Here is a 20,296-nt window from a genome sequence, read left to right on the forward strand (position 1 = left end):
TAACTGTCTTTATAAGTATCATTTCTTTTACCGTAACTGCTTTGATAACAATTTTACTTAATAAACTTTTCTGTCTTTTATTTAAAAAACATGGCTGCCGTTTCATTCACGCTGATTTAAATTTGAATGAAAGATGAATGGAAAAAATAATAATAAATTACAAGACGCCTTAGTTTTAGACGTCTTGAAGACGCAGCAAATACAACATTTTAACACGCAAGAAAAAATACATCTATCTTCAAGACGTCTACAAGAGAGCGTGTCAAAGACATCTTTTATTGAGACGTTTTGAAGATGCCTCAAAACTGTGTTAGACGTCTATAGACAAATGAGTAGTGAAATAGACGTCTAATAGACGACTTGTGCCGGCTGGGGATATTCAAAATATGAAAATAATTTATTTCTATTAGTTTTTATAAACATTACCTGTTATAAAAATATCAATAATATGACACCTTTCTTAATGTTAGTAGTAATTTTTTATTTTTTTAGGTATTTTTTATTTAGGTATTGGTAGGCTGTACTTGACGACTTACTTTCCTGCAATGAATTCAAAAGTACCTTCAACTACAAACCAATTTAAAATAATTTTCATAGCAGCATTTTCTGAGAAGAATTTTCCCTTTATTTTATTTACTAATTAGATTACTTATATTTCATAACTTCTTTAAATTATTTTTGGAGCTTGTTTGATTTTGGTGTTTTACAAAAAAAGTTTAAGAAATTATTTTACATATAGATTAGTTTTTTAATAATTTTTATTCAGAAGTACAATTATAGTTGGGCTGTCGAATTTTTGTTGTATTTTATCTTCAAATTTCACTTTGATATTATGTTATCAATGTGAAAGTATAATCTCAAGATATAATGAAAAAAAAATGCTAGGATGAGGTACATAAACATACGCTTTGTTTTCTTATAAATAAAATTCAAGTTTCGCGCAAAATGCCTGTACCAATAAAAACCACTCGCAAAAACTTTTGATATTGATTGGTCTTTTATAATTATACTGTTATTTTTACATGGTTTCCACCGGTTGACATTTATATGGCATGCGCCATATAAATGTCAGCCGGTCTCCGACCGTGTACGCGGAATTAACTAAAAGGCTGTCAATAAAAGGGTGTGTGGTATTGTTTTAAAGTCAAATAACTAGTGTGATTTTATTGTGAAAGTAAAGTGTTATAGAAATCTCTTTAAAGATTTTATCCTTTTCATTTGGTATCAAAGAAAGTTGTATTAAAAAGTATGGTTTTTTTTTTTGATTATAAAACATTGCATAAATAGCTGTAAGTTTTAGATTTAAAATTTTAATATTTAAATTTAATAACTCACAATATTTACATTTTAAAAATAAATTAATGAAATTGTTTTGGCAACAAGGGTTTTTACTTTTATTTTTTTATTTTTACTATATTCTTTCATACTCAAAATAATACTGAAACAGCATGAGTAAATCTTTTTAATATAATATATATTAGGTACGTAGACTGATTTTTTTAAATTGAGCATATACTAGAATGTTATATATCATTCGAAAGCCCTTTAATACAGTATTTTAATGGTGAAAAAATTATTAAAAACGAACAGTTTAAAAAAAAGTTATGACGTTTTTAGTAGCAAATTTTCGATATATGGATTTATTGAAGAAACCGGTTCCAAAACTTTTTTTTTTTCCACTGAAATTGTTATAACTTTGTCAAATCTTATCCAAATGCCTATAGCTTGATATCAAAAGTTAGATGTAAGAGTTGGTTACAAGTTTACATAACTCTATCAATAAAAGGGGTGTCTAGAGGGCCAGAGGGGGTACCGGAACACCATGGTAACCTTAAAAAAATACAAGTTTTTCACACGAAAGAGTGTTTTTCTGTTAAAATATGTTGTCTTTATACATAAAAAGTTAATCTAATTTACTTCCATTCCATTTCCAAATATTAGTGGTCTATTATAGATTGAAGGGTGGGTGTCTTTGTTACATTTTAACACCCTCGTAGTGAAATGTTAATTTCTTATAAATGTTATAACCTTAAAAACATTGATTATATTTTGTGTTAAAAAGTTTAAACAACATTTTCTTATTTTACAGCATATACAAGTGGTGTATAAATTGACATTAGAGGTGGGACATGTGCCACGCCCAACGCACCCCCCCCACCTGCCCAGTCTTATCCAACCTAAAAAAAAATTTAAAAGATATTTGAAAAAGGGTTTTAAATTGACCTTATTGAGATTATTTTACTAGGGGAGGGGCGTGTGCCACACCCAATGACCCCCCCTACCTTCTTATTCAAACTTGAAAAAAATATCAATAAAAATTGAAAAAAATTTTTTTTAATTGTGTTAATTTGAAAAGGGATAAATAACTTCACAAATCTTACACATTACAAGATGCAAGTTGGAGTATCCACCCTAAAATGCCTCTAAAAAGTATATATAAAGACTTATTATATTATAGTTTCAATTCAACTTGCCTAAACAAAGAAATCATATATAATAGTTTATAAGAAATTAATAACATTATAAATAATGTAAAAAAATGTACTTAATTATATAAACCAAAAAAATTTCAAATAATTTAAAAATCTTATACCTTCTATAATCAAGTAACGGTTACAAGAAACTAGTATTTGAACATCAATAATGCAAACATAATTTTTAAGAACTTTAAACATAAGGTAAACTAATTTAAAATCAAATAACTATTAACAAAGTCAAACAAACAGTTTAAATAAATTAAAACAAGAATAGTAAATAAGTATGCAAAATACTCTTCACACTTATCAACATTTGAAATATTCTATATTCTATAATCATTAACATATACAAACTGATACAAACTTACCAGTGATAAGCTGTGTAGATTTGACTAAAAATAACAAAAAAATTTACACAAATTAATTTGAAATTGTCAACTGTAAGTTACAAATTTAACAATTGTCAAAGCTGTTCTGCTTTAAAATGTAATATAACACAATTAAATATAAAACAACTTTATATAAAACAATTTAATATAAAATTTAATATAAACAATTAATTGTGAAAGTGATAGACTGAATAATATTAATATTTAATAATATTAATAATTAATATGAACAACGTATTAATCAATGATAGCTTAAAAAATGTTAACGAGAGTAAAAATTTCGTTCTACTGCACATTAAGGGATAACACAATACTAATGCATTAAATAGTGTATATAAATAGAAACATAAATTCAATAATCTTTCAGAAACTTTTCTAAATCATAAATTTACCAGCAGAAGGTTGTGCACATGGAACTAAAGATAAAAAAAGTTTTTATAAAAATTTGTAATTTATAAGAAAGGAGTGTACATGTTTGCAAATAGTTTTTTAAACTTACTAGTCATAGTAGTCGCTGAATATGTAACTAATGATTTCAAAGTTGTAATTAAAAATAAATACTTTAATTGCCAAGATATGCATAGACATATTGAAAAGTAAAAATTTTTAAACATACCACTTATAGCAGATGTAGAAAGAACTAAGGTTAAAAAATATTTAATAAAAAATTTATATTTCAGTCGTCGAAAATATATACACATATTAAAAAGTAATAATTGCCAAACTTACGATTCGTTGAAGACAGAGATGCAACTAAAATTCAAAATTTGTAATAAAAAATAAATATTGCTAATAACGACTTTAAAATTAGTAATCTCTAAAATCTATTCACAGATTAAAAAATTTTAGCAAATTTTATGATCATTAACATATACGAACTGATACAAACTTACCAGAGATAGGCTGTGTAGATTCGACTAAAAGTAACAAAAAAAATTGTACACAAAATAATTTGAAATTATTAACAGTAAGTTACAAATTTAACAATCTTCAAAGCTGTTCTGCTTAAAGTGCAACAACTATATTAACAAAATGAAAATAAAATATAAATATTAAAATATAAAGATAATATATTTATAAGCAACAAGATAACATTAGGAATAGTTATAAACTTATGTAAACAATAAGCACAGATAAAGATAGTATACAATAAGTAAAAAACATTACATTCAGTTTTTTAAGTGTTTCTATATTAGGAAGATATTATAAATGTTTATTAACATTTACTTATTGTATACTATTTTCTCTTTGTGATTATGTAAATGCTTTTTTCATGAATAAACCCAAAATTTATGTGATTTATACTTATGAAATCTTAAAAAATCTTCAAAAGCCAGGTAGGATCTAAACAAGAAATAAATATTAGACATGCTTGTATAATGATTTAAACACTAATCCACAGATAAAGAAGTATATAATCCAAATATAATAAAAGACAATAATAATGATATCTTTTGTTACTGATACTAATAGTTAACAATCAATTCAATAGTTTAATAGGCTATTATAAACCACATATAAATAAGTATATTACATACTTCATTAGTTTAATCTTAACAAAAAATTTCTTAGTGTTTTTAAAATATTAAATGTTAGTGTTTTAAAATATTAAAACTGTTGCTATTGAATACCAACAGTTTTAATCTGAAACATTATTCTTTTTTTATGTTCTATAAAAAAACTTTTTCATTAATCATTATTTTTTGGATTTGAAAATATTTGTTAATACTATCATGAATAAAAAAATTAAACTTACTATCTGTTAGTGCATCTAAAACAGTTTTATTAAGCTTGTCCTGATTGAATTAAATCTAGTAATATAAATCAAAATAATTCAAAATAAGTTTTTTATTTGAATCGCCCCTTTATCCGGATTTCGGCCCCACCCGGATTTCGCTTACCAAAAAAACAACAACAACAGAAAAACCGAAATTAGGTACCTAAAGTCTAACACCAGTTAGACTAATTGCTTATAATTATTTTTCGTTGAAATTTGGCATGTTCATAGAAAATGCATGAAGCAAACTATTTTAACAATAAAAAAAGCGGACCCTATAATTCTTCGACTACAAATCCACGTGACAACATCAACCAAATTTTCATGCAAAATTCTCAGCAAAATACTCCATAAAAAAGTATGGCAGCGATACACAATAGTTATATAAAAATCAAGCCAAACCTTTCTTCTTTTCAAAAGTTGTCAAGGTTTATATATGTTTCTAAAAAAAACCACCTCAAAAAACCGTTTGCCTAAGGCTACTTGAAAAAAGTGGTACACTTGGTATAACACTAATTAAACTAATTGCTTATAATTATTTTTCGTTGAAATTTGGCATGTGCATAGAAAATGCATGAAATAAACTATTTTAATAATAAAAAAAGCGGACTCTACATTTCTTCGACCACAAATTCATAAGAGAACATCAACCTAATATTCAGGAGCAAAATATCCCATAGAATGTTTAGTAACCATGCATAAAAGTCTTTAAAAAATCAAGATTAGCTTTTCTTCTTTCCAAAAAGTATCTATGTGCATATATGTTTCTAAAAAGAACCTCCACAAAACTACGTCTGTCTCACGCTGCCTAAAAAAGAGTTAAAAAAACGAGAACCAAAATTTTAGCATAAAAATCGGTTCCGTAAATCGCAATTTCCACGTACCTATATATATAATAATAAATCCTTAAAATATAAGATCTATTATTACATATAGTTTTAAATCATTTTATTTAAAAATGTTTAAGTATGTATTATTATTGTATTGGGTTTAACATTTATTATTAGGGGAAAAAAAGTTTAAAAATAAAACAAAGTTTATACTAGGGATGTTAGAAAGTTTTGAAATGTTATAATAAAACAATATTTTTTAAATAAACCTATACTTCTAACCTTGCAACTTTAAATTTTCAAAAAAATTTAAAAATCATTTCTGCAGGTTAAGTATTGCAAAAGTTATACAATTTTAAAGGGATGACTTTTGATATATGGAAAGATGGACCAAAAATTGGACAAATTATATATCATAATAAAGCTTAGAGTATATTGAACAAATATTGAATTAGAAATGTAAAAATAAATATAGAGTTTTATATGTCAAAAAAATAAATAAAATGATGGTATATTTTATCCTTATTTTTTTCTATAGCAGCTTATAATATTTTTTTAATGGTAAATATAATAAGCAATAAACTGAAATGAAAATCTATAGGTTGTTCAGTAAAGCCAACAAATTTTAATTATTAGTTAATTTAATTAATAAATTGTTTTTCAACTTTGTAAAATTTAAATAAGTTTTGTAACTTTGTAAAGTTTATTCTCTTATTTTGCTAAATAAATACAAATTTTATTTTTTTGGTTAACAAATAGCTAAGCAGCTTTGTGTTAAGCTGTTTTGGCATAGTTCTATTTTCACCAAAGCAAAAAAAAAAAAAAAAATGCAATGGCGAATTATGTATATTCTCATACTCCTATACATAGCATCAATACTGGTATGAAATTAAAAAAAAAATCATGTAAACAATTAACAAAGAGGGCATTTAAAACAAATATATTATGTATTTTCACCAAGGTTTATTATAATTGTTACACTTACTTAGCTTAACTAAAATAAAATTTATTTTAGTAACTTAATTGTATTTGATGTTGTATATAATGTAAAATAAAGCATAATGCCCACATTGATCACTTCTCTCACTTGAGGCCGAAACAGGTGTATTGTTTCAGCTATGTGCATAGAAATAAATTAGCTGTAGAAATTAATTATAAATTCTTATTATATGAAGTAAACTTCAATTTTCAGAAGATGGAGGTATTAATAAGTAGATTCATGCCTATATATATATATATATATATATATATATATATATATATATATATATATATATATATATATATATATATATATATATATATATATATATATATATATATATATATATATTTATATATTAAATACTTTACAGCATTATTTAAAAACTACTATATAAGTGGTATATTGAATTGAATAAAAAATATTAAACTTATTTCCTACAAAGAAGTTGCAATTTCAGATCAAAGTCACTTGCAGGTACAGTGTAATATAGTTTTTTTTAATGTAAAAAAACATCTATTATAGTGGCAAGAATTGCATTGACATATGATGTTTCATTTTTAGAATATGTACAAATTTTAAATTTAAGTATAATCTTATATTAAATAAAAATGTTTTTCAAAAAAATCTCAATGATTAAAAACTGGGAACAAAAATACCTCATAAAATTTTACTTCTTATCCAAGTTTGAGGGCAATGAATTTATAAGTAATTTTTAATATTAAATTTGAATTAATCTAAAGGTTTTTAATTTCGTGTTGTTATCTTTTAGTTTTTAAATGTTTTATTATTTTCGTTTATAAATATTACAAAAAGATTATTACAAAATTATTAAGTTTTGTTATCTGTACTACAAATGAAAATCCAATTTTACTTACTTGTATAATCAATTCATTTTCTGACATATTAGCGACAAATGTCCAAAAGTGAATTAATTGTACAAGTAAGTAAAATTGGATTTTCATTTGTAGTACAGATAACAAAACTTAAAAATTTTGTTTTAATGTTTTTGTTATGTTTATAAACTAACTGTTCATCCATTTTTAATTCTTCTAAAATCAGATGGATTTCAGTGAAAATTACACCATAATGGAGCAAAGTGAAATTCAATCCGCTTACTGGGTTTATCAGCAACTAACAGTATTCACTGCTGCAATTTGGAGTAAGAGCAATCTCCCCATGGAGTAAAGACCCATCTGTAGGCAATCTCTCCCGGCATGACTTATGTGACTTAAACGCGTTAGAACCGCTATCACACTTTGATAACCGTGGACACATTATCAGGCCTCGGCGGGAGTAATTGTGAGAGTGTGAGAGCAGAGAAAAGCTCTATTAAAACAAACATGATGAGCTGCTTCTCTAAACTGCTTTTTACAAGAGCTTTTGGTTTTTGCACAAGCTATCTGTTTATTTATATAAAAATTGCTTATTAAATACAAAGTTTGGATTTATATTTGTTACAAGCATATGTTTGTAACGTTAATGTTACAATAATATATGCATAACAATATATTTAAAAACAATTATCCATTTCAGCATAATTATACTATATTTTAAATAAACTCAATGTTTATTAATTTAATATATCATAAAAATATTTTTATTTAGCATTTTGAAGAAATGGATAATAAAAAATACAAAAGTATTATGCTGAAAATTACAAAAAATTTGTTGGATGAAGATGTCGAAAGCATTAAATTTTATTATTCAGAACAAATTGGTGTTGGAGATTGTGAAAAGATTACAACCCCTATTAAATTAATAAAAGCTTTAGAACAACTTATGCTTTTGGGGATTGATAATTATGATGCTTTTGTTGAGGTACTTAAAAATATCAGAAGATATGACTTAGTTGAATTTTTTTCTGGTAAGTATAGCAGTGGTATTATATTTATTATTTGCTTGCTTTTATATGCAACTGAAATTTATGACTTGAATATATATATTTATATATATATTTATATATATATATATATATATATATATATATATATATATATATATATATATATATATATATATATATATATAAGTAAATATAGTGATTGTTTAAAATAAACAAATTTAATGTAAATTAACAAATGTTATAATGTATTTTTTTATGTAGGCATGTTTAATGATAAATTTAAACTGAATTAAATCTTCCGTTGCAATGGAATAACTTAATTGTTTTTTTTCTATTTTTATGAAGATTTCTTTAAAACTTTTTTTTCAACTTTACTACCTAATCAGAGTATAAACTATTTTAAATAGACTACAGTATTTTTTTAAGCAGATTTTTTCACAATTTTTTGGAAAAAATCAATGTGAAAAACAATTTAAAAATAATATATATAGCAGTTTTTTAGTAATTTAAATAAAATTTGTTCTTTCATTTGCAATCATTAGAAAAATTTGTATAAGTGTTTTGCCTAACCTATAAATAAAATGCTTTAAAAGATAAATTTTTAAGTAATTTATTTTAAATGCAAATAAAAACGCAACAAAAAGTAATTTTTGCTTCAAGTTTGGGTTTTTTGAATTTTTATTTAGTGCTTATATATTTTATTTTCGGAGGGAATTGTTTTCTTTTTTCATTATTAGTATTATTTTTTTCTTTTTAGTTTAAGCTAGCGTTTCTTTTTTCAGCACATTTCTAAAATGATTGAAATTCATTTAATTGTATAAACTACCGTGGTCAAGTTGTCAAAAAATAAAATCATTTGCGTGGTCAGCTATAGCACTCCATCGCACTCCATTCCTGTCCAAGCCTGTATATATATAAATGTATATATATATATATATATATATATATATATATATATATATATATATATATATATATATATATATATATATATATATATATATATATATATATATATATATGCACTTATATAACATATATATATATATATATATATATATATATATATATATATATATATATATATATATATATATATATATATATATATATATATATATATATATATATATACATATATATATATATATATATATATATATATAAATTAGTAAAAACACTTATCTAATTTTTACTTGTCTTCAACAACTTGTTTCAAGCTTCCTGATGAGCCTGCTGATGGCAAAAAAAGTTGTTGAAGACAAGTATAAAATTAGATAAGTGTTTTTACTAATTTATTATTGCTCTGTTCTTTAAGAACATTGAGCACTCTATTTTTAGAATACACTAACATATTATATATATATATATATATATATATATATATATATATATATATATATATATATATATATATATATATATATATATATTATATATAAATTAGTAAAAAACACTTATCTAACTTTTATCTTCTACTTGGAGTTTCACCATTGCTGGATCATCAGGAAGAGTTACTAAATCTCAAAAAAAATTCAATTTATAGAAAAAAATATTTTACAGGAAGTTATAAATTGTTATAAAAAAATTTTTAATTACTATATTTTTTTGTTAACGGGAAGTTACAGAAAGTAATTATTAAATAATTTTCTTTCGAATGGGGGTAGTTTAATTTGGTCATTTGTTTTTATAATTTTTTAAGAAATATTTATTTTTGTGCCTACATTTTAAAATTAATTCAGATTTTTTATTTAATAAATTTTCTTGATTAAAATGGGTTATTATTTCAAATTTTTCTTGCAAACATAGCATACATTTTTTGGAAATGTTATTATAGGCAGGGGCAGATTTTAGAATAGACCATTGTAAATTAAAATTTTTATTTTTTTTTTATTTAAATCCCAAATATATTTTGACAGCATAGTCTCTTTTGAATATTTTTTGTGTTTAAACGATTGTTTGTTATTGGCATAATGTTTTTTCCATTCTTCCTCGTTAAGCCAATATATTGGCTTAACCGAGGGGGAATGGAAAAAAAATTGAATTAATTGGAAAACTCTCCAACCTATTTTCCAATTGACCTGAATCATTTACCTTATCTACTCGACCTATGTCTTGTTACTGATCTTAGTCAGTTCTCCACATTCACCCTTATCTGCCTCAGATCATGACTTGATCTCTCTAAAACTATTATCTCATTCTTCTTTATCATAAGAATCCCCTTATCCTTATACTTTTTTAAACTGCCTTAAAGCTGTCTGGGACTCTTTCCTTGATTTTCTTTGTGATTGCACTTGGGTTTTACTGGTGATCAGAGTTGTTACAACATAATATGTCTGGCAGATCTGTCGACATATTTTCAAACATATTTTCTGCCGACATAAAATATGTCCCAAATATTTTCGATTGACATATTTTGACATAATTTTATGTCTAAATTATTTTCTGCTGACATAAAATATGTCAGACATATTTTCTGTCGACATATTTTGACATAATTTTATGTCTGAATTATTTGCTGTTTGATATTCTTGAAGAAAAAATCAATCTGACAAATTTATTGCGCATTTTAACTTAATTTACAGAGTTAAGTGAAAATAGTTTAACAAATCTGTTGCTTTTTTGCAATCAATTATGCTTCATAAAACTTTTACTTTAAACCCTATAAGCAAACATCAGTTTGCTTATTAAAGGTCTTTTTCTGCCCTTTTTAGCAATGTATCATTTGATAGTATTGACTAATAATGGCATTTATTGACTTATTTATTGATTATGACTTATTTATTGATTATGACTAATATTGACATTGATAGTATTGACTAATATTGACATTTGATAGTATTGACTAATATTGACTAGTATTGAGGCATCATTTGATAGTATTTGATAGTATTGATTAGTATTGATTAGTATTGGCGCTTTCCCTTATCAGATTGTAAAAACCACCTCAAGCTGAGTTTTTATTATTGAAAGTGGTTTTTATTAGTATGACTAAACTTAAAATTATTTCTTTGATTAAAATAATAATAAAAAAAAAAACTTTTTCAGTTATTTTTAATTATTAGTTGATCCTGAAAAAGATTTCATTATGAAAAATTGAATTCAAAAGATTCTATGAAAAAAACAGTTCACAGAATTTCAAAAAATTCGTGGCAAATTAAATTCATTTAAGCTGAAGAATTTAAAATATTTCACAAAAGTTATATTCAGCTCATTAAATTCATATTAAGAAGACTAACCGGTAATAATTTATAACTAATTACGAATAATATACTTTTAGTTATAATAGTTATGATTTATTTAACAATAAAATAATTGACAATTGCATTATAACAGCATAATTAACTGCCATAAACTTGCATAAAATGTTTTGAATGAAATATATATTGGAATAATTATTTTTTTCGTTTTCCTTACGATTTAAAGTCAAAAATAGAAAATAATTTATTGAATGAATCAACTATTAGTTAAAAATAACTAAAAATGTTTTTTTTTAAATATTATTTTAATCAAGAGAATAATTTTAAGTTTAGTCATATTAATAAAAACCATTTTCAGTAATAAAAACTCAGCTTGAGATGGTTTTTACATTCTAATAAGGGAATTCGCCAATACTAATCCATACTAATCAATACTATCAAATACTATCAAATTCTATCAAATGATGCATCAATACTAATCGATACTCTCAAATGATACATCGCTAAAAATACTTTGTCAATACTATCAAATGATACATCGCTAAAAAGAGCAGAAAAAGACCTTTATGAAACAAAAGATATTTGCTTATAGGATTTAAAATAAAAGTTTTATGAAGCATAACACAGGTCAACAAAAACAAAAAATTTTTTCTGGTGCCAAGAAAACAATTTGTTTTTTATGTAGGATTTCTTATTTTGATTTCAAATATGCAACTCATTTTTTAACATCACGTCATCAAGTTGTAAAGATATTTGGGTTCAAATTTTAAGAATTTGGGGTAAAGTCCCTAATAGTGTCGAAAAAAAAGTTGTTCAAAAGTATGTCAACCTGAGTCTCAAAAGAAGCGTATTTTATAGATATTTTAAAGATGTTATTCGTTTGTAATAAAAATAAGTATTTTTTGTATTATTGCTGAAAAACATTTTGTTGACATTTTTTTAAGAGTCTTTAGCATTTTTTCAAATAATTTTTTTGTCAAAAAATTTTAAGGAAAAATATTTATGTTTTCAAAAATCTCTATACTATCTTCTAAAATATGCTTTTTTTGAGACCAAGTTAACATACTTTTGAACAACTTTTTTTTGACAATATTAGGGACTTTACCCTAAATATTAAAGATCTGAACCCAAATATCTTTACAAGTTGACGCGATGGTAAAAAATGAGTTGCATATTTGAAATCAAAATGTGAAATGCAATCCAAAAAGCAAGTTGTTTGCTCGGCACCAGAAAAAAAAATTTTTTTTGTTGACCTTCAATTATAATTGATTGCAAAAAAGCAACAAATGTGTTAAACCATTTTTGCTTAACTCTGTAAATTAAGTTGAAATGCGCAATAAATTTGTTAGATTGATTTTTTCTTCAAGAATATCAAACAGCAAATAATTCAGATATAAAATTATGTCAAAATATGTCCATAGAAAATATATCTTACATATTTTATGTCAGCAAAAAATAATTCAGACATAAAAATATGTCAAAATATGTCAACAGAAAATATGTCTGACATTTTATGTCAGCAGAAAATAATTCAGACATAAAATTATGTCAAAATATGTCGACAGAAAATATGTCTGACATATTTTATGTCAGCAGAAAATAATTCAGACATAAAAATATGTCAAAATATGTCAATCGAAAATATTTGGGACATATTTTATTGTCGACATATTTGGGACAGAAAATATGTCTGACATATTTTATGTCAGCAGAAAATAATTCAGACATAAAAATATGTCAAAATATGTCAATCGAAAATATTTGGGACATATTTTATTGTCGAAAATATTTGGGACATATTTTATTGTCAACGTATTTTGACATAAAAATATGTCAAAATATGTCGATAGAAAATGTCTGACATTTTATGTCAGCAGAAAATAATTCAGACATAAAATTATGTCAAAATGTGTCGATAGAAAATATGTGGAACATATTTTATGTCGGCAGAAAATATGTCTCAGACATATTTGACAGATAACAACCCTGCTGGTGATAAATATTTTTCTTACATAACTTTTTGGATTCAAGCTGGCATGGAATATTTTATTCCTTTCCGATGATTCCATGTCAAGCCTCACTTTTCTACATTTTCCTCACATTGTTTTGTTGCAATTTCCTATTGCAATTTCCAGAAAACAAGCTTCTGTTTACTATTGCTAAAAACCATTGTAAAAAGGTCTCGTCTAACCCCAAAGTCCGCTATTCCCTGGTCATGAATTTTATCTCAAAAATTAGGCTCTCGTGACTTCTAGAGAATCTTTAACAGTATCAATAGTAAGGGCAAATCTGTTATTCCACCTCTCTTGTATGGTTCAGATTTTGTCACCTCACCTAAAGACAAAGCTGAATTGATTGCTATGAATGTTTTATCAATATCATCTCTTGATTCCACTAGTTGTATTCTACTTGATTTTGCCGACAAACAATTTGATCCATTGCTTGACATTTGTATTACTCCAGCTTCTGTATCTAAAGCGATTTCCTGCTTGGACTCTTCTACAGCTTGTGGTCTGGACAACATGCCTGTTGTAGTCTTGTGGAAGTGTTCTCTGGAGCTGTCGTCTATACCTTTAAAACTGTTTAACAAGTGCTTATCTGAATATTGTTTTCCAGCATGATGGAAAGCAGCATCTGTTATCCCTATTTTCAAATATTCTGGAGAGCAATATGAATCGTCTAACAACAATCCCATAAGTCTTCTTCCTATCATGCGCAAGGTTTTTGCATCTTTAATTAATGAACACTTGTTCTCTCATCTTGAATCTAAAATCTTACTTTCTGATCATAAATATGGATTTCGATCTTCTTGTTCTACAGCTGATTTGCCGATAAGTTTTTTCGTACATAAGGTGGAGAGGCTAAGGTTTTTGTTCTCAACATTTCTAAACCATTTGATAAAGTTTAGCATGGTGGTCTTCTTCATAAATTTTCTCGTTACAGTACATCAGGTAACATCTTTAAGAATACTGAATCCTTTATTTCCAATTGTAGTATAAAGGTTGTCCTCAATGGACAGCACTCTTTTTCATATCCTGGTACTTCATGGGATCCTCAAGGTTCTCTCATTGGCCCTATACTCATTTTTATTTACATTAACAATCTACAAGATATTCTCACATAAATGGTGATATTGTTTGCTGATGATACTATCATTATTCTTTTTTTGATAAGAAGCCAACACTATCTGATTGCTTGGTGGGTGCATTTGAGCTTGAAAAGGATCTAACTTCTGCTACAGCAAAAAAAAAAACAAGTTTTTTCAGCCAATTGTTACAGCAATATTTTAGATCTTTCTATATTTATGAATGGTGATGTACTCGACAAGTAATCTACCCTTCATCTTTTAGGATCAACTCTTACTCCAATCTTTCATGGAGACGATATCTCAAATCCATTGCAAAATTAGCATCTGCTACGGTTGCATCTCTTTATCATGCTTGACAGTCTATAAATCTCAAATCCATCCTTGTATTGATTACTGTAGCCATATATGGGGTGGTACTTCTAATGGTGCCCTTTCTCTTTTAGACAAGGTGCAAAAACGCATTGTAAACATAGTTTGACCTGCTCTTGCAGCCAGCCTCCAACCATTATCATATGATCCTATGTCGCTTCTCTTTCTCTTTTCTACAAATACTAACAGACACTGCTCTAAAGAGCTAGCATTTCTCATGCTATATTATGATAAAATTCAATTTTTTTTAGCCAATCGTTATCGCAATAATTTAGATCTCCCTATATTTATGAACGGTGATGTACTCGATGAGTCATCTACTCTTCATCTTTTAGGATTAACTCTTATTTCCAATCTTTCTTGGAAACCATATATCAAATCAGTTGCAAAAATAGCATCTTCTAAGGTTGCATCTCTTTATCGAGCTCGACACTTCCTTAATTCGGAATCTATTCTCTATCTCTATAAATCTCAAATCCGGCTTTGTATGGATTACTGTTGCCATATCTGGGGCGGTTCTTCTAATGATGCCCTTTCTCTTTTAGACAAGGTGCAAAAACGCATTGTAAACATAGTTGGACCTGCTCTTGCAGCCAACCTCCAACCATTATCACATCGTCGAAATGTTGCTTCTCTTTCTCTTTTTGACAAATACTATAATGGGCACTGCTCTAAAGAGCTAGTGTCTCTAGTGCCATCTACTAAAATTCATTCTCGTGTTACTTGTCATTCAATTAATTCTCATTCTTTTACTGTGACAATTGCTCAAAAACTCTTATTCGTTCAGTTTTTTTTCTCAAACATCAGTTCTTTGGAATTCATTTTCTTCATCTTGCTTTCTTGGTTCATATAATCTTTTAAGTTGTTAGCTAGTTGTTATCTTGCCCTATAAACTTCATCTTTTCCCTTCCTTTTTTGTTAGATCGCAAACTTTTTTTTTATTGATAAACATAATACCATGGTTGTTGCTCATATTGGAAAAAGTTCCTATCAAACTCTTTAATAATATCAAACTACTTACTAAAATCTTTTCTTAATAATTTCAAACTTCCTACTAATGCTATCTTAAGGAAGATTAAGATTATTTTTGTGATTTTTAATTGGTTTTTAGGCTAATATATTTTGTTTTTGTGAAAATTGTCTCTTTTGCAACTGCTATTTGTAATTCTTAATAAAAAGAGTCGCTGTGTAATAAGACAGTAAAGTCTACTTGATACACCTTAATAACTAAAATTTTTATTTATTTTTTAGATGAATGTGTTATCCATACTTTTCAAATATATACAACTGACAATGTCAAAAATGCATGTCAGTCTGACATGCTTTTTGAAACATCAAAGAAATGTGAATGATTTTATTGCTAAGGCTTGATTGTCACGATTGTCAAACATTTATACCTTCATTTATGGAATGTTACATAAAATTTACCAAGTGATAAATTTACCATTACATTCAGTTATACAAGATGAAGTAACATGGTGATAGAACTCATTGTTTTACATGCTTGGGCAGCGTAAAATGATACTAAAATTTTTTATTAGAAATTATAAATTCAAAGTCTACAACCTTAAAGCAATCTAATGAGTAAATAATATATCAATAAATATTTTAATTTTTAAACATTATAAGACAGCAAAATTAAATAGTAATGTAATAGTTTTAAAAATAATGAATAAACAATGAGTACAGAACATCAAGTGACAAAGTAGTTGATTATAGTTTACTAGCTAGTAGACTAATGGGAGTACACTCAGCTCACAAAATATAGGTTTGTAGTTTAAATCTACCTGCCTACTATATGTCTTCATCTGATGGTCTTTTTAAACAATGTTTGTGCTTTTGAGTTTAAAACAGAGAGTTGTGAATAAAATAAAAGTTGAAAAAAAGTTCGATTAGTTTCTTTGACTGTAGTAGAGTCGTAGACTCAGGGTTAGGTAGTTGAATTTAGTTGAAAATAAAGCAAAAAAACTTGAAAAGTGAGACAATCACTGTTGGTACTTTAAAAAAGTTTTTTGTTTAACATCGTTCAAATTACATACAATGTATTTATATTTTGAAATTCCTAAATAAATAAAATTCTATCAAATTCTTAAGACTTGTTTTCATTCTTCTATTTTGTTTTACCATTATCATATCATTGTTGTCAAATTCTTCTATTTTCATTAAATAGTTTCAGTAATTGTTCAAGTGGTTATTGCAATTACAAGCGAATGACCACCTAGCACAACACCAGAGGTCCAAAATTAAAATTAAAATTATATGTATTTTTTAAAATATCAATGATTGTATTTGCATTTGTATTTGGAAAACTCTGATAACATATGATTATATTTAAGAATTTAGAATTAATGTATTAGTATTTGATCAAATGTATTTGACCCCAACACCGGTTAGTAGTCATAACTTTAATATATCATTTAGAAACATCAAATTCATCAGAAATAGACACTAGCATTTCTGCCAAAAAAGGTAATTTTAATACTGTTTTTTTTTGTTTTTTTTTTAAATACTTAAAATTTAGAAACATCAAGTCTATCAGAAATAGAGACCTGGAGAATTGTTAATAAATAATTATTAACAATTGAGTTTCTGTGTGTTTTGTTCTTTTAAAAAGCTCGATAAAAATGAATTTTAGTTATTTCGGTTATTATTTTTTTGTTTAATTTTTTTTTTTATTATTTCATTTTTTATTTTTAAAAGTTTATTAAAAAAATTAATTATTTTTTTTTAAATAAAAATCCAAAAAAAAAAAATTGTACAAACAAAAGAAAAGGACATAAATTTGCTCCATATTTCTTTTAATGTGAAAGTTTTTGTTTATTCGGAATAATAACTTTAGTAAATCATTTAGTGACTTTAAATTGTCCAGAAATAGTGAACAGATTTTCTGCCAAGAAAAGAAAGCAAAAAAAGCAACAACAAAAAAAGTTAATTACAATACTGTTTTTTTCTTAATTACTTTAACATTTACTATATTCCAAAAATAGTTATGAACATTTGGATTTCTGTTTGTTTTGTTTATTTAATTGGATAATAATGAATTCTAGTTATTTCAGTTATTATTTATTTTTTGACTTTCATTTCATTTTCTTAAGAATGTGTGGTGTTAAAATAGAAATATTCATTTTATTTTTTTATGTTCTTTTGAATAAAATGTTTTTCTTGTACCTAATGCCCAGAATGTCGCTTTTTTAAAAAACCCAGGGAATAGGTGGACTGTTATTGGAAAAGGGCATTTAGGGTTTCTTTTATTATATTTTATTTTATTTTTAATTAATATAAGTTAAAATATAAAAATCTTTAAAAAAAACTTGATTAGAATCAACTTTTTTATTTTCATCATTATGCTGATTGGTTCTAAGGAGTATGTTGAACTTAAATATAAATCAGATTGACTCTCTTTTGGACTAAAAAATCAATCTAACATTTTTTTGATATCAGTGTTACCACCACTGGAAGAAGGAAAATCAAAGAGTACTTAATCAAGCAGTATCAAGGAGTAATTTTAACCTCCACGTTCTGCTCAGACCATGTATGAGTCTGTAAGCCCAGAATGTGGTATATTCTGAGCCTACAGACTCATACACAATAACAATATCAGATGGTGTTTTAGTGCCTGTAGCTTCTGATAAAGGATTGCAAAAAGTACTGAGCACATTATAGTAGTTTTTATCTATAGTGAACCCATGTAGCATGCATGCCAGGTCATTGGCATCACTCCCGGAACAGTTTTTGCCAGTTTAATAAGAGTTGGTTAAAAATACCTCTTCACACTAATGCTACTTTCCTTTGCTTTCACTAGAGTAACTTGACTGGTAGAAATAATTGAGTTATGGATTTGATTAGTCTAGATTACTAGGTTGTTTTCATCTTTAATTCAAAGGGACACCAATAGAAGCCAATATAATTTGTTTCTTTTAAGTCAGCATCTTCAGAATCAGAAAACTGATGTTAATAATTATGGTTTTCAGACACATCAAGTTCAAATTTACCATCAACATATACAGAGTGATGATTTTTATCAAATTTATAGTCTCAAAGTTTTAACTTTTTTTATAAACAATACTTTTAAAAGCATTTTTAATGAAATTTTATTAATAATCATTAACCAAAGATCCATACAGAACACAAACATTCAAATATATAAAGTGACTTACAGATGAACAAAAAACATTCCAAAAGCCCATACAGAATAAAAACACACAGATATATAAAGTGGGTTTAAATTGAAATTAAAAAACACACTCACTAATTTTCATCAGCAGTATTCTGTAGCAGTTCCGCATCCTCTTCAAAGATTATTTTTACCTTTTTAGTTTAACCCTAAAAGTTTGCTTTCAAATAATTTGATTGGTTTTTTACCAGGTAAATCTTGCTTTACAAATTTACTTGAAAGCCAAGATATTGTAACTCTAGCAGTGGATCAAGATTATCCTATTGATATTCTCTTTACTGACTTTTCTAAACCATTTGACAGAGTTCACCATAGAAAACTTATATTAAAAATTGAAATGTACGGTATAAAGGGATTCATTTTAAATGGATTGAGTCTTTTTTATCAAATAGAAGGCAAAGAGTTGTTTTTGAAGACATTGCGCCTACGTGGTTTAGTGTTTTAGGTGGTGTATGGCAAGGCTCTGTTCTCGGACCATTATTGTTTATAATTTATATCAATGATCTTCTGGACAAACTAAAAAATCAATGCAAGCTCTATGCTGATGATTGCAAAGTTTTCCACATAATCCGTAATAACAGTAGTAATGATCTACAGGATGACATAAATTCTTTTTTTAATTAGTGCAATGGCTGAAGGCAACTAAATATAGAAAAATGAATGGCAACTAAATATAGAAAAATGTTATAAAAATAAAATAATGCATGTCAATAAAAGTAATAAATTAAATAAAAATATCAATAAGTATAACGTTTCTGATTATCTATTGAGTACTGTGGATTGTGTAAATGATCTTGGTGTCATGTTTAAAAGCGATCTGAAATATGGTTGTCATATATCTGCGTGTTTCTAAAGCAAATAGAATTTAAGGAGTACAACATAGAGCAAGAAGATTAATTCTAGGATATTCAGAGCCTCTTTATGAGGAAAGATTAAATAGACTTAATTTAACAACCTTATTTATGAGAAGAGAAAGAAGCAATTTAATTAACTTTTTTAAATGTTTTAATAATTCTTTTCAGCTAAATACAGTATCTTCCCTAAGGAACTTTTGTCAACCACTGGTCCAGTTGGTTGTGTTTGTGACTATATCCACAATCATAGGTACACTTCTGAGATCTCTAGATATAGATACACTTCTGAGACTCAAGTAGAAGGAATTTT

General features: G+C 26.0%; 1 long non-coding RNA gene across 1 annotated transcript; it reads left to right on the forward strand.

Moving 5' to 3' along the window:
• Positions 1 to 54: 54 nt before the first annotated feature.
• Positions 55 to 17,431, forward strand: LOC136075054 (uncharacterized). The gene is made up of 3 exons (XR_010635654.1): positions 55 to 1,246; positions 8,064 to 8,322; positions 17,380 to 17,431. It is a non-coding gene; the product is annotated as an uncharacterized LOC136075054 (long non-coding RNA).
• The last annotated feature ends 2,865 nt before the right edge of the window (positions 17,432 to 20,296 follow it).

The sequence above is a fragment of the Hydra vulgaris genome, chromosome 01 (assembly GCF_038396675.1).
Source record: "Hydra vulgaris chromosome 01, alternate assembly HydraT2T_AEP".
Classification (NCBI taxonomy): Eukaryota; Metazoa; Cnidaria; class Hydrozoa; order Anthoathecata; family Hydridae; genus Hydra; species Hydra vulgaris.